At 44.9% G+C, this 15,119-nt stretch overlaps 1 protein-coding gene across 9 annotated transcripts in view; it reads right to left on the bottom strand.

Moving 5' to 3' along the window:
* SRGAP2 (SLIT-ROBO Rho GTPase activating protein 2) overlaps nt 1–15,119 on the bottom strand; it is a 257,394-nt gene that overhangs the window by 88,429 nt on the left and 153,846 nt on the right. The window lies entirely within an intron of this gene.

The following is a 15,119-nucleotide window of genomic DNA, read 5'->3' as shown; positions in this document are numbered from 1 at the left end:
TGTCTATTTGCTTTGTTTCAGCTCAGTTCTCAGGCTGAGGCTCTGTCAACAGCAAGATCTCCAGAAAGAACGACTGGCGTCTGGGCTAGTGTTAGACCCCATTAGTTCAGGAGTTCCCAGATATTGCTCAAGACCTAGGGAAAATCATAAGCCAGGGTTATAACCAAACCATGTCCTGGCATGGTTCTTCTCAGTGTCTTGTCACTCAATCCATAACAGCTGGCATTTATACCGCACTTTTAAGGTTTGCTAAGCCCATTACAAATGTATTCTTACAACAATCCTCCTGAAGTAGGAGCCATTATTATCACTTTACAATCTGACTTGCTCAGGGGCCACACAGTTAGTGTCCACAGCAGGATCTGAATTCAGGTCTTCCTGACTCCATATTTAACACTCTATGCCCTGTGCCATCTAGCAGATCATATACCCTTCTCTATGGCTAATGGATAGCACCCCTCTCCCTATAGTTTCTCAGGACACCCCCCACCCCTGCCTTCCCCAACACACACTACACTTAATCCCAAAGGACAATACAAATGATTTAGAGCCGAGATGGGCCTGGATGGTGTAGTTCAAGCCTTTCATGGTTCAGAAGAGCAAAGGTGGAAGCCCAGGGAGCTTGGGCACCCTGCTGAAGGTCATACAGACATCTACTACTCACTACAGAAATGGTGGGGGGATCCCTGGGTAACACAGATAATGAAACAGTATTTTGTATTGATCCAACTTTCTGACCCTTCATTAATGACCACAGCCAAACTCAAGCTTTCCTGAACTGCAGGTCATATCCAACTATTGGCTGAATTTCTCCAGGGGTTACTGCTCCAGGGGTTATTGTGCTTCTTTAAAAAAGAAAGCAAGCAAGGGAGCCTTGAGAGCCACTAGTCATATATGCTAGTGTTTTTCAGGGACAGGAGGAAGGGGAGGGAGTTTAAAGCCTTATGTCCCATTCAAACAGAGAAAAAAGCAACTAGGAATCTCCTTTCTTAATTCTCTATTCTCTTTTTTCTCTATTCTCCTTTCCTCAAGCTCTCAGAGCCAGGATGGCAGCAGACCATGGAACTCAGGTCTAGAGTTCTAGTACCACATTACTACAAGATCTTCCACTTAGAAATCCCAGCTCTTCTTAATTTATTCTTCTGACAAGCGAGGGAAGCACCTGATGATGTAGGAGGTAGCTTATGGAGCAGTTATCCCCATGTGGGCATTTATACAAGAAGAACAGGAGAGAAAGGGCAGGAAGGAGGGGGAGAAAAGAAGGGAAAGAGAGAGAGGAGAAAGGGGGAAGGGAGGGGAGAGGAGGAGGGGGAGGAATAGAGAACCAGAGAGGAAAAGGGAGGAAATAAAAACCACACTTTCTGTACCATTTAATGCCAAATCCAGGGGAGCAGGAGCTAAGACAGGTTGGCATTATATGAATAGGTCCAGTGAAAGGAAAAGTCCTCAATTCATCTGTTCTGCCAGCTTCTTCTTGTATCACTCCACAAACACACACACACACACACACACACACACACACACACACACACACACATCCTAACAGTGCCTCTCCCACTAACAGTTAAATATTACCCAGTACACTCTCTGTACAGCTCAGTTCCCAGACAGAGGATGCTCCTGGCAAAGGGAGCTGCCCAGTGAGCCAGGAACAAGGCAAGTCATGACCCTAACTTCCTTTATTCATTAGGTAGAGTATTCTTTTCGGATGGCATTAGAAGGGAGCTCTCACATGGTATAATAAAATGAGGATGAAACCTGCAGTCAGGAGGGGCCCTGGGTTTGCATCTCGCCTGGGATACCTCTGAGCTAAGGGACCCAGCTCTGTGGCCGACTGTGAATGTGCTTTGGCAAAAGTCTCCGAACCACTCAGTTTTTCCATCTGTAAGGAGGCTGGACAAAGAGCTCTTCCAGCTCGAAAATCCAATGACTGTATGATCTGCTGCCAGGATTCACTAGTCAATGTTGCTTTATCAACTGATTTACTTCTCAACACTGCAGTGGGAGGCAACAAACAAGTTTCCTTTGCTCGTCAAGTAGGAAGGCCTCGGGAAGGTCTTTCCAGGCTCACATGGCTATTGTTCCTATTGTTCTTCTGAGGGTCTCAGTCTCAAGAACAGGTCACACAACTAGACGTCTCATATCTATGAGAGGTCTTAGCATGGCAGATCTGAGTGCAGAAAGCCCTGGGTTTAAATCCCTCCTCTGATGCTTATATGCTCTGTGACCCTGGGCAAATCACTTAACCTCTCTGATCCTTGGTTTCCTCTTCTGTAAATAGGGGTGAGAATGGCAGCCAGCTCAGAGGGCTGTGGTGAGGACAAGTAAACTGAGGTGGGTAAAGCATTCTATATAGACAAGGAATCTCGATGTACTCCACAAACATCATTATCTTCAGCCTGGAGAGGGGAAGCAAGACCAAGTGACTCATCCATCTGTAGCCACAGAGTCAGAGGCAGGGTCAGGATATGAACCACAAGTATCACTTCCCACCCCATCTCTCCCGGCCTCAGGGGCCACTGCCCCTGCCAAGCTCCAGGTCACCTCTGGCCAGTGGGGGCTATAGAAAAAGGCTCCCGTTCCTTCTACGTTGTGATGTGAGCCTGTGGTTCCAATAGTGGAGAAAAAGAAAGGGGGAAAAAAAAGTAGAACCAATAAAATTGCACCGAAGCCCAGGCAGATGTTTCCTTTTGTGTCCGAACTACTTGGGGAAAGAACCTTCCCAACAATTATCCCTGTTCATGTGAACAGGCTTGCCCAGAGCAACTGTGACTTAGTGCTCCCCTTCCTCAGTGCCCCATACAGTACATTACAGGCCTGGGCTGGGGGATGCTTAGATAACTTTAGCCCAGGGTAGATGCAAGCCTGCAGCAATGGGGGATTGTGTGTGTGTGTGTGTGTGTGTGTGTGTGTGTGTGTGTGTGTGTGTGTAGATTTCTGACACTAGGAGGAAACAACCAAAGCTTCTTCCTTCTCAGATGATAAAGGGAGGGCCCTGCAGTATGCTAGATCAGAAACCTTAGACTTGTGCACTGGGGGAAACCACCAGTGGCTTCCCTCCCCCCACAGTCCTGGAGTCAGGCTTCTGTGTTGGCCACAGCTGAGGGTTTGATAAAGAGGCTGCAAGGGGACACCACCCAAACACAAGAGGGGTATTTATTGCCCATCCCCCTGCCCAACAAAACCTGCTGAAGCCTCGTCTATAATACAATGAATGTTGCAAAGCCCTTTTCCTTCCCCATTAAAAAAAAAAAAAAGAAAGGAAGGGAATATTAGGCAGGGAAGAAAAGGAGAATAAACAGAACTGTCTTTGTTTGCTATCATACAACATGCATCTCTTTTCTTTTTCAAACTTCTTGGAAGAGAATGAGTCATCTAAACATTGCAGGAAACCAAAAAGAAGGAGGGGAAAAATTACTTTGGGCAAAACTCTTTTTTGCATGTTTTTGTAGTAACCTTAGCCTGGGGGGAAAAAAGAGCCTAAATTTAGAGCTGAAGATGTGGAATATTTAACAATGCTCATTCTGAGGGATAGGAAGTGAAATGATGCGGAGGCACTAGAGTCTTTTATTCTGAAACTCACAAGTGTTGGGCCAGTTCTGGCCAAGTGCAGGCCTTGGCCTGTGCCGCTCCGCTGCTCACTGCTGAGGTGTGGCTGGCTGACTAGGAGGCTGCCGCTCAGCTGTGTGAGCAGGGAAGGGGCCTAGCTCCCAACTCCCACAGCCTCCCCCAGAAATTTCACCTCCTCCTACAAAGTCATCATGATGTTCAATATTCCAGCAGCCTGTTGGACATGTCCAGCTGGATGCCCCATGGCACCTCAGACTCAGCCTATCCAAAGTTCTCACCATCTTCCTCTCTACCCTTTCCTTCTCTGGGGTGGGGTGGCAAGGGCAATCAGCACTCTTCTCTTGGCTTTCCCTATATGGAGCCAGTCACCAGGTCCTGCTGGTTTTATTTCTATCATAGCTCCTTTGTCCCCTGCTCCTCTCATGCTTCTACCACCCTCTCATTCCTGTCCACCTAGATCCAGGATTCTTAACCTGGGGTTCATGAGCTTGCATTTTCTTTAATTTTTTGATCGTTGTATTTCAATATAATTGGTTTCCTTTGTAATGTTAGGTATTTTATTTCATTCATTTAAAAGCATGCTTCTGAGATGGGGTCCCCAGACTGCCAAAGGGGTCTATGACACAAAAAAGGTAAAGAAGCCCCTCTAACTGATCTTCTTACCTTCTACCCCCTCTCTGATCAGTTACTGCCCGTAATCTTCCCATGATGCCTCTCCTCCACTCACAAATTCCAGGCTCTATCCAGTCTGGTCCAGCCTGATCGAATTCTAATCCCTGTGAACACACCTGAGATCTCAGACAAAAGGCCACTCCCAGTATTCTTGGGATTCCTGCCCTCTGCCACCTCTGCTGCTTTGCTTGGGCAGGCCCATGGGCTTTCAACAAACAGGGCACCAAATGCCCATCTCTGTTGGCTGGGAGAGATGCAGACAAGTGACAAAAAGGCCAAACCTGGGTCTGATGTCAGGAAACACTTGAACCTTTAGAGCTGCCCAGTCCTGGAAGAGGCTGCCTCAGGACGGGGTGGGCTTCTCCTCTTGGGAGATCTTCTGGCCAAAGTGGCCACTTCTGTGGGGCTCTCCTTTCCTCCTTAACCTTCCTGCTGCCGCCACATTTCAAACCCAAGGAAGGGAGCATGTTGGCTCAAGATTCCAAGATCTTGAGATCTCGAGATCACCCAATCACAGGTTTCAAGAGCTAGAGCTAGTCTCACCCATACGTGAAAGGAATCCAGCCCTTTAGCGACATACCGCCTCCCTTCCCACATATGGGCTTGGGTCCTAGTAACATCTGACATCCATTATCATTTCCAATTCAGGTATTAATCATATTAATTCGGGGCAGCTAGGTGGCGCAGTGGATAGAGCACCGGCCCTGGAGTCAGGAGTACCTGAGTTCAAATCCGGCCTCAGACACTTAACACTTACTAGCTGTGTGACCCTGGGCAAGTCACTTAACCCCAATTGCCTCACTTAAAAAAAAAAATCATATTAATTCACCTTTCTAAGGATAGTGCTTTGTGCTTTATAAGGTACTTTCTTTACAACTCCATAACTCCCCTCACTATGAAGTAGGTAGTTCCCATGACATCCTGTTTATGTGAAAGAAGAAAGGAGATTCCTTTTCTTCGGCCTGTGGTGAGAGCTAATTTCAGCTCAGTCCCAAGGCTGAGGCTGTCAGCAGGTAGAAACAGTGAGGCCATTTAGGTCTTGCTCCATTAGCCTGTGTCAGCATTTTCCCAAAATGGAATCCAGTTTTCAAGGGCACACATCTCTACCAGGGCTGGGCTTTTAGAAAATGCGCTTCTGAGCCTGGCAGCAAAACCAGGGTTTTTTCCACTTTAGAACTAAACTGACTTTTACAAGTTTCATAAGAAAGTGGCTCAGGGGGCAGCTAGGTGGTGCAGTGGATAGAGCACCGGCCCTGGAGTCAGGAGGACCTGAGTTCAAATTCGGCCTCAGACACTTAACACTTACCAGCTGTGTGACCCTGGGCAAGTCACTTAACCCCAATTGCCTCACTAAAAAAACAAAAACAAAAATGAAAGTGGCTCGGGCCCTCTCTTAAGTCACCACCATTGGGCAAAGTAACACCAGAAGAAGAGGGACACTGCTTCAAAATGGCTAAGACTTCACAGACTGGTGACCCACTCCAGAGTAAGGAAGGGCCTACAAACCATAGACATTTCCCTGGCAGGGCCAGTGTTAGCTGATCTGTGGGCAACATGCCTGTCTCTACTGTGACCTGCTCCCTTTTCTCCCCTCTCCAGGCATTCGGACTCAATCAGCAGTGATAAGGCCACTGAGCTGTACAAGGTCCAATAACAGAAAAGAACTGGAATGGCAGAAAGATGGGGCAGAAAAATGGTTCATGGGGCATATTCAGAACTTCAGAAGCACATCCAGATTCTGTGTAGATTGCCTTAGGATGTACTGATCAGAGAAAACATGACAGAGGCCTGTGTGTGTGGTGTGTACACATGTGTGTGTATATATATATAAACATGTAGACACATGTATGTGTACATGCATATAAATGTACACATCTGGATCACAAGAACATATGTAAACATGAATACATAAATATACATAGACATACATCTATTTATAAATATACATATGTATATAAAATATATGCATATGCGTATATTTAAACACATACACATGTATATCTAGTGATAGAAATCATACCATACACTGTGGACATAACATATACACACGTGTATGTATGTGTATACCCATGTGCACACATAAAATACACACCCATACATACACATATACACCCATAGAGGTCCTCTTCCATCTGGCCCTTGTTACAGTCAAGCAACACAAAACAGACACATTTGTCATCAGGCTAGTGTCTGAAGTACCTTCACACACTGTGGAATCAACAAAGCTGGCTTTCTGGCTATTCCCTTCTATGCCACCTTCCGTCATCTCCCATCTTCCACCTGCCTTGGCAGAGGATGCAAAGACCCATGCCTTCCTCATCTTCATCTCTGGAAATCCCTGGTTTCTTTCAAAGCTCAGCTTCAATGATGCCTCCTATATGAAGCCCTCCCTGATTCCCTCTAAGCAGCAAGTGCTTACCTTGCCAAATTTACTGTGTATTTATTTTTTGTATACATTTCATATATATGTTTCACCTTATAGAATATAAGTTCTTTGACAGCCAGAATAATTTCAGTTTTGTATTTGTATCCCTATTGCCTGACACAGTGTCTGACACAAAGCAGACACTTAATAAATACTTGTTGAAGGGGCAGCTGGTGGTGCAGTGGATAAAGCACCAGCCCTGGATTCAGGAGGGCCTGAGTTCAAATCGAACCTCAGACACCTGACACCTCACTGCCCTGCAAAAACTTTTTAAAAAATACTTGTTGATTGATTAAATGAATACTTGATTATGTTCTACATCCAGCATCCCAGAATCAAATACACACACACAACACACATACACACACACACACAACACACATACACACACACACACACACACACACACACACGCACGCACACAAACCCGTTTGGCTGGGCAATGAGGGTTAAGTGGCTTGCCCAGAGTCACACAGCTAATAAGTGCCAAGTATCTGAAGCCGTATTTGAACTCAGGTCCTCCTGAATCCAGGGCCAGTGCTTTATCCACTGTGCCAGCTGCCCCCAAAAGCTATACTTTTGAAGAAAATATTCAAGAATGTGGTACCATTGGATGCCCTTGACCTATCTCAGAAAGAACCTATGAAGCTTTTAGGCCCTCAATTATGGTTAAGCTGTCTGTAGAACCCAGGCTAAAAAGAGAAACAGTAATAGAGGAAACCACTTCATTTCCAGCCATGTCCGTCACTTTTACAGTTTTTTTTTTAATTAAAAAATTGCATGACCTTGGACAAGTCATCTCCTGAGCCCATAGAGGAAGTTTGTCTCCCTATGCCAATGCAATCACTGGTGCATGGCCCAATCCCAGCTCTCTCCCTCTATAATTACTGTCCCACCACACCCACATACACCTGTCTATATACGGGGTGTCCCAGAAGTTTTTAAGCTTAAAATATAAAGGATTTTTTAAAAATCTTAGTACATTTTTAAGTGTCAATAGCATTGACTTAAAAATCCTGAGTATAGAGATATCACCTTTCTATGCTGAAAGGAATTTCCACTTGAATTCATTGGCTCATGACTTGAATATGAACCTCACAAGCCCCCTGGTCAAGCTCCTTTGTTTTACAGGGGTTAAGTGACTTGCTCCAGGTCACAGGGTCATCATCCTCAGAGGTGAATGTACATTTTCCACCTTCAGAGTCAGTGCTCTGTCCACAGTACCACACTACCTCTTTTATGGAGTGAATGGGCAAGCTCCGTCCTTCAGATAGTAATAGCTGGCATTTATACAGGGCCTACTAGGGTCTGAGTATTTTAGGATGTGTCCTGTTGTTTCTAGTACAGAGAGTTATTTTCTCATCACTCAGAGAGCTTAGACATTGGCTGAGCAACTGGGGACTATTTCTACTGGGGGAAAAATGTAATAGAGCTGGAAGCTCTCCATTACTTAATTCAATTCAGCTCAACCAGCACTTATTAAGCACCTCCTATGGGCATGGTAGTGAGCTGGACACTTGGGATACAAAGACAAAAAACGAAGCACGGGCCCTGCCCTAAAGGGGAATTCAACCTGCACTCTGTTGTTGTTCAGTCCTGTCTCATTTAGGGTTTTCTTGGCAAAGATACTGGAGTGGTTGACCATTTTATAGATGAGGAAACTGAGGCCAACAGGGTTAAGGGTTACCTGGGCAAGTCCCAGGGTCACATGGAGAGTAAACATCTGAGGTCAGATTTGAACTCAGATCTTCCTGACTGTGGGCCTGATGCCCTATCCATTGTACCACTGGCTGCCCTGAAACTGTACACAGATAACAGAGGGAGCTCTAAAAAAGAAAAGGGATCAGGAAGATTTCCGGTAGGAGCAGAGCCTGTCTGGGTTAGAAACAGCTATGACTATTCACCCATGGGCTGCAGTGTAATGAAAAGTGGGGCCCTTTTCCTGGAGTGCATTTGTGTCTATCCATGAACCATTTCAAAGAAGGATTCCCCTCTGCTCTGGAAAGTGTGAACTGTTAGACTTGGTAAAGCATGACATTGGCCATTCCCCTGGGAGCGAGCTCCATTCTCTGGCCTAACAAGTCAGTAAGCGATGCCCTTGCAGGCCTGCCTTCCCTGACTCTCCGAGCTGGGACCATTACCCAGCCAGAGGCTCTGATCAACATGCAGCCAAATTGGCTCACCAGCAGCAGCAGCACCACCATAGTGGGGCTCTGCTTGGTGGGGAAAGGAGACAGGAAGAGGCAGCAAAGGGGCTGGTTCCTCCCTGCCCATCCTCACATGTCTCATAGCCTCCTGCTTTTTACATTGCCGCCTCTTGGGGATGGCCAGCTCTGCCCAGAGTAGCCATTCCGCTGGGGAGTGTGCGTCACTGCTGGGAAAGGGCAAATAACCCCCTCAAACTGGACTGTCTTTTACAGCCCACAGTTTCCTTTCCCAGAATGATGGGTCCATGGGTGGTGGAGTCAGCCTCCACAAGCTCTGTGGTGCTCCACTGTCCCTCCCTGGGGAAGGGCATTTTGCAGCCAGGAGCTGCGGACGACTCCAGTGCCCAGAATTCTTCTTGGATGAAGGTTTCTGGCTCCCGAGATCATTCCAGGGACTCAGTTACCTTGGAGAGCACAGGATTTGGAGCAGGAAGAGTACTTGGAAATCCCGTGGGCCAAGTCCCTCCTTTTACAGATGAGGAATGATCTGCCTGAGGTCACACAGGTGTGGAGGCTCATCAGCAGGAAGAGCAGAACCTGGATTTAGAACCAGGTTCTCTGACTCAGTGTTCTTTCTACTACCTAGAGCCGCCCACCATTTCCTAGTCCTGATGGCTGAAGGGCTAGCCAGACTGAAAGGGAAATGAGACCCTTGGGAGGGTGGGGCTCGGTCCTTTAGTGGGCACAAGGCAGGGTGGGGAGCTGGGATCAATGAGAAAGGAAAGTCAGAAACATAAACTGAGAATCATGGCTGGGGATGAACAGGAAGACCCTGAGAGCACGCCTCAGTCTTGCTATGGGGAAGGGGGGGGGGCGGCACCTGAGGAGACTATCTGTAGTTCCCAGAGTCAGGGCTGGAGGAGGCTGGGGCGGCCAGGGATTACAGAGCTCCTCTGAAAGCTGGGAGAGAGAAGGCTGAAAAGAGGAAGATGGCCCAGTAGGAAGCAGAGTAGCAGAACCCCAGCCCAGGAAATGCCTGGGGCACTGGGAAAACTGCTGATGAAAGACTTTAAAGAAGAGGAACCAGGTCTGAGGAGGGGCCTGGCCATTTTGGTGCCTCTGGAGCTGCTGGTAGAGAATCCTCCTGCAAGGCCAGGCCTCGGGAGAAGGGTAGTAATTGTGTAAACCAACTCCCTGCCCTCCCCCCAGGGACCAGCAGAGGGCAAGCAGAAAGCCCCAGGGAAGGGATGGGCTCATTGCTACTAGCTGCCTACACCCAGTCTCCCTGGGGCTCCACTTTAGTTGAGTCTCTGGAGAAAGGGATCAGGTTTCTTCAGCAATGGGAGGGCAGCACCCAGAGCTGGGGGAGCAGGGGGATGGGGGGGAAGCATATACAGGGTGGGCCAGAAGTCACAAAGGAGTTTCAATATTGAATAACTCCTTTTTTGTTTTTAATTTATAATACCAGAGAATCATATATAGTAGATATGGGAAATAGATACATGTATATATAGAAAATAAAGAAAAAATCATTTTCAAAAAGTTATTAAAACATCAGACCCCTTAATGACTTCTGGCCTGCTCTGTATTATCTCTGTCCTAACCCATAGCCCAAGCTCACTGACTATTCAGGTATGCATGGTCTCCCCACACATACTATTTGTTCCTTGACAATTAAAAAGAGCACAGAGTAAAGCAAACTTGCTGGTCTTTGGGTCTGACTCCCTGTTCTGTCATCTTCTAGTTAGTTGGGCAGCCACAGGCAAGCCACCATATCTACTGAAGCCTCATTTACCTCCTCTGTAAAGTCGGGATGAGAATGCTTATAGAGGTGAAAGGAGGGGGCGGCTAGGTGGCTGAGTGGATAAAGCACTGGCCCTGGATTCAGGAGTTCCTGAGTTCAAATCTGGCCTCAGACACTTGACAATTACTGGCTGTGTGACCCTGGGCAAGTCACTTAACCCCATTGCCCCATTAAAAAAAAAAAAAAAAGAGGTGAAAGGAACCTTAAAGATCATGTAGTTCAAACTCTTCAACTACAGATGGAGAAACTGAGGCCCAGAGAGGTGAAGAGGCACACCTCCCATAGCAAAGTTCTTGTACCACTGGCCCCATGGGATCAGTGAGCAAAGTGCTTTGTAAACATTAAGGCTATGAACACAACTACCAAACACTCTTCACACAAATCAAATCAGATCTAAATAATTGGAAAGATATCAATTGCTCATGGATAGGCAGAGCTAATATAGTAAAAATGACAATACTGCCTAAATTAATTTACTTATTCAGTGCCATACCAATCAGACTACCTAAAAATAATTTTATAGAGCTAGAAAGAATAATAACAAAATTCATCTAGAAAAACAAAAAATCAAGAATATCCAGGGAAATACTGAAAAAAAATTCACAGGAAGGTGGGTTAGTGGTACCAAACCTGGAGCTCTACTATAAAGCAGCAGTCATCAAAACTATCTGGTACTGGCTAAGAAATAGAGTGGTAGATCAATGGAATAGGCTAGGCTCAGGAAATGCAGTAATAAATGACACTAGTAATGTAGTGTTTGATAAACCCAAAGACTCCAGCTTCTGGGATAGGAACTCAGTATTTGACAAAAACTGCTGGGAAAACTGGAAGATAGTATGGCAGATATTAGGCATAGACCAACATCTTACACCTTATACTAAAATAAGGTCAAAATGGATACATGATTTAGACATGAGGTGATACCGTAGGTAAATTAGGAGAGAAAGGAATAGTCTACCTATCAGATCTTTGGAAAGGAAAACAGTTTTTGACCAAACAAGAGATAGAGAATATTATAAAATACAAAGTGGATGATTTTGATTACATTAAATTACTGTACTAGTACAAACAGAAGCAATGCATCCAAAATTAGAAGGGAGGCAGAAAGCTGGGAAACAATTTTTGAGGCCAGTACTTCTGATAAAGGCCTCATCTCTAAAATATATAGGGAACTAAATCAAATTTATAAGAATCCAAGTCATTCCCCAATTGAGAAATGGTCAAAGGATATGAACAGGCAGTTTTCTGATGAAGAAACCAAAGCTATCTATTCCCATATGAAAAAATGCTCTAAATCTCTAATGATTAGAGAGATGCAAATAAAAACAACTCTGAGGTACCACCTGACACCTATCAGATTGGCTAAAATGACAAAAAAGGAAAATAATAAATGTTGGAGAAGCTGTGGGAAAATTGGAACACTAATTCATTGCTGGTGGAGCTGTGAACTGATCCAACCATTTTGGAGAGCAATTTGGAATTATGCCCAAAGGGCGATAAAGCTGTGTATACCCTTTGACCCAGCAATACCACTTTTGGGTCTTTTTCCCAAAGAGATCATGGAAGGAGGAAAGGGACCCACATGTACAAAAATATTTATAGCTGCTCTTTACGTGGTGGCAAAGAATTGGAAGTTGAGGGGGTGCCCATCAATTGGGGAATGGCTGGACAAGTTGTGGTATATGAATACAATGGAATACTATTGTGCTATAAGGAGGAGTTCAGAGAAACCTGGAGGGTCTTGTGTGGGCTGATGATGAGTGAGATGAGCAGAACTAGAAGAACTACTATGATGGACTATATTCTTTTTTTTTAAATTTTATTTATTTATTTTTTTTAGTTCTCAACTTTTGTTTATACAAGCTTTACAATTTCAGATTTTTCTCCCTCCCACCCCTCCCTCCCCCCTCCCCTAGACAGCAGGTAATCTGATATAGGTTATATCTATATATCTCTATACATATACATATAGATATATATATACACACACACATATATATACACATAATAACATTAATCCTATTTCTGCATTAATCCTGTTACAAGAGAAAGAATCAGAGCAGTGATGCAAAACCTCAAAATAGAAAGAAAAAAAAAAAACAACAGCACCCAAAACAAAAGAAATAATATGGTTCAATCAGCATCTATACTCCACAGTTCTTTCTTTCTTTTTTTTCCCCTGGATTTGGAGATCCTCTTCCATCATGAGTTCCCTGGAACTCTTCTGTGCCATTGCATTGGTGAGAAGAGGATGGAAGAGGATCTCCAAATCCAGGGGGAAAAAAAAAAAGAACTATGGAGTATAGATGCTAAATGAACCATACTATTTCTTTTGTTTTTGATGCTGTTGTTTTTTTTCTATTTTGAGGTTTTCCATCATTGCTCTGATTTTTTTCTCTTATAACATGACTAATGCAGAAATAGGATTAATGTTATTATGTATGTGTATGTGTGTGTGTGTGTGTGTGTGTGTGTGTGTGTGTATATATATTTATATATATAAAACCTATATCAGATTACCTGCTGTCTAGGGGAGGGGGAAGGGAGGGGAGGGAGGGAGAAAAATCTGAAATTGTAAAGCTTGTATAAACAAAGGTTGAGAACTATCTTTACATGTAACAGAAAAAAATAAAATACTTTATTAATTAAAAAAAAACCATTAAGGACCTTTATAAAGGTAAGGTATTCAGTGGCTCAATAAAAATCCACTGGATGGGGGGCAGCTAGGTGGCACAGTGGATAAAGCACCGGCCCTGGATTGAGGAGGACCTGAGTTCAAATCCAGCCTCAGACACTTGACACTTACTAGCTGTGTGACCCTGGGCAAGTCACTTAACCCTCATTGCCCTGCCAAAAAAAAAAAAAAAATCCACTGGATGAATTAACACATAAGCCCAGTCATGCTGGGCTTTGCAGCTTAGAACTGCACAGCTCCCAGGATAGGGTAAACTAAGATTTCTGTTCACACAAAGGCCCCTCATGGCATTCTTTGGGCCTTTTCTGAAACCAAAAACCACCAAGGAGGCAATGGGGTAGGGGGGGCCACTATATCCACACACTGATTACAAGCATCTTTGAAATGTGCTTTTACCACAAGGCACCCACCCCATGTCAAATCTCAGGGCCTCATGGGGGCCCAAAAAGACTTCTCCAGCATCACTCCAGTGCTTCAGTGTACATGGGCATGAGCAGATTGAAGCTCTCCCAAATCACTCAGGTCTCCCATCAGTCAAAAAGCAGCCAGCAAGTTCCCACTATGTGCAAAGCATTGTGCTAAGTGCTGGGGATACAAAAAGGAATGAAATTTACATTCTATAGGATGAAAGAAAGAGCAGACAGAGATGGGGGGGGGGGAGAGACAAAGGGGAGAGAGAGACAGAGACAGAGCCAGACAGAGAGAGGCAGAGATAGAGGGAGAAGGATATACAGCATGAATATAAACCCAATACAAGTTAGGCAGGGCAGTAATACCTAGCATTTATCCAATGCTTTAAGATTCGGAAAGTACTTAACAATTAATTATGATCTCATTTTCTCCTTAGAACATCCTCATTTTACAGATGAAGAAACTAAGTCACACAGAGGTTAAGTGACTTGCCCAGGGTCATATAGCCCTGCCTTTCCTTCATTTTAAAACCATATTTAATGGGGCAGCTAGGTGGCGCAGTGAATAGAGCACTGGCCCTGGATTCAGGAGGACCTGAGTTCAAATCCAGCCTCAGACACTTGACACTTGACACTTACTAGCTGTGTGACCCTGGGCAAGTCACTTAACCCCAATTGCCTCACTTAAAAAAAAAAATGAAGGAAAGGTTTAATTTTGTTTAGGGGTTAGTGAAAATAACAGTGTATTTTTTTTCCAGCCTAATTTCATGGGACTCCATTGGGTCTCAGGTTAAGGAGCACTGATTTTGAAGCTCCAGATAGTGGGAAATGAGCTAGTGTCTCATTGAATAGAGGAAAACTAAGTGGAGCTGCAGTGGATAGAGCCAGCACAGGGCCTAGAGTCAGGAAGACCCGAGTTCAAATTCGACCTCAGATACTTACTAGCTGTGTGTCCCTAGGCAAGTCACTCAACTCTGTGGTCTTCAGTTTCCTCATCTCTAAAGTCAGCAGGAGAAGGAAATGGAAAACCCTTTCCACTATCTTTGCCAAGAAAACCCCAAAAGAGGTCACTAAAATGGCTGAAAACAACAATCACTGAATAGACTGACCTATGCCCAGTGGGGAACAGAGTGTCTAGTGAGAGTCAGGGGCATGAGTTCAGAGGAGTGAGACAGTGGAGGCTGTGAGGAACAGTACAGTGGTCTGGGTTTTTCTCCCTTTGTGTTTAGATAGGGAAAGCTTAGTGACACTAAAACAATGTTTCAGATCTGGCCTCCAAATGCCTCGTGGAATCATCCTAGCTGACCTTAGCCCCAGTTTTCCAAAGAAAAAGTACCCAGCAGTGGGCACTGGGACAGGGGTATCACAATGGAAAGGAATAATACTGTGGTTCCTT

This window comes from Dromiciops gliroides, chromosome 4, assembly GCF_019393635.1.
Source record: "Dromiciops gliroides isolate mDroGli1 chromosome 4, mDroGli1.pri, whole genome shotgun sequence".
NCBI classification, from domain to species: domain Eukaryota; kingdom Metazoa; phylum Chordata; class Mammalia; order Microbiotheria; family Microbiotheriidae; genus Dromiciops; species Dromiciops gliroides.
The sequence above is the reverse complement of the archived record's forward strand: the minus strand, read 5'-3'. Positions and strand labels throughout refer to the sequence as shown.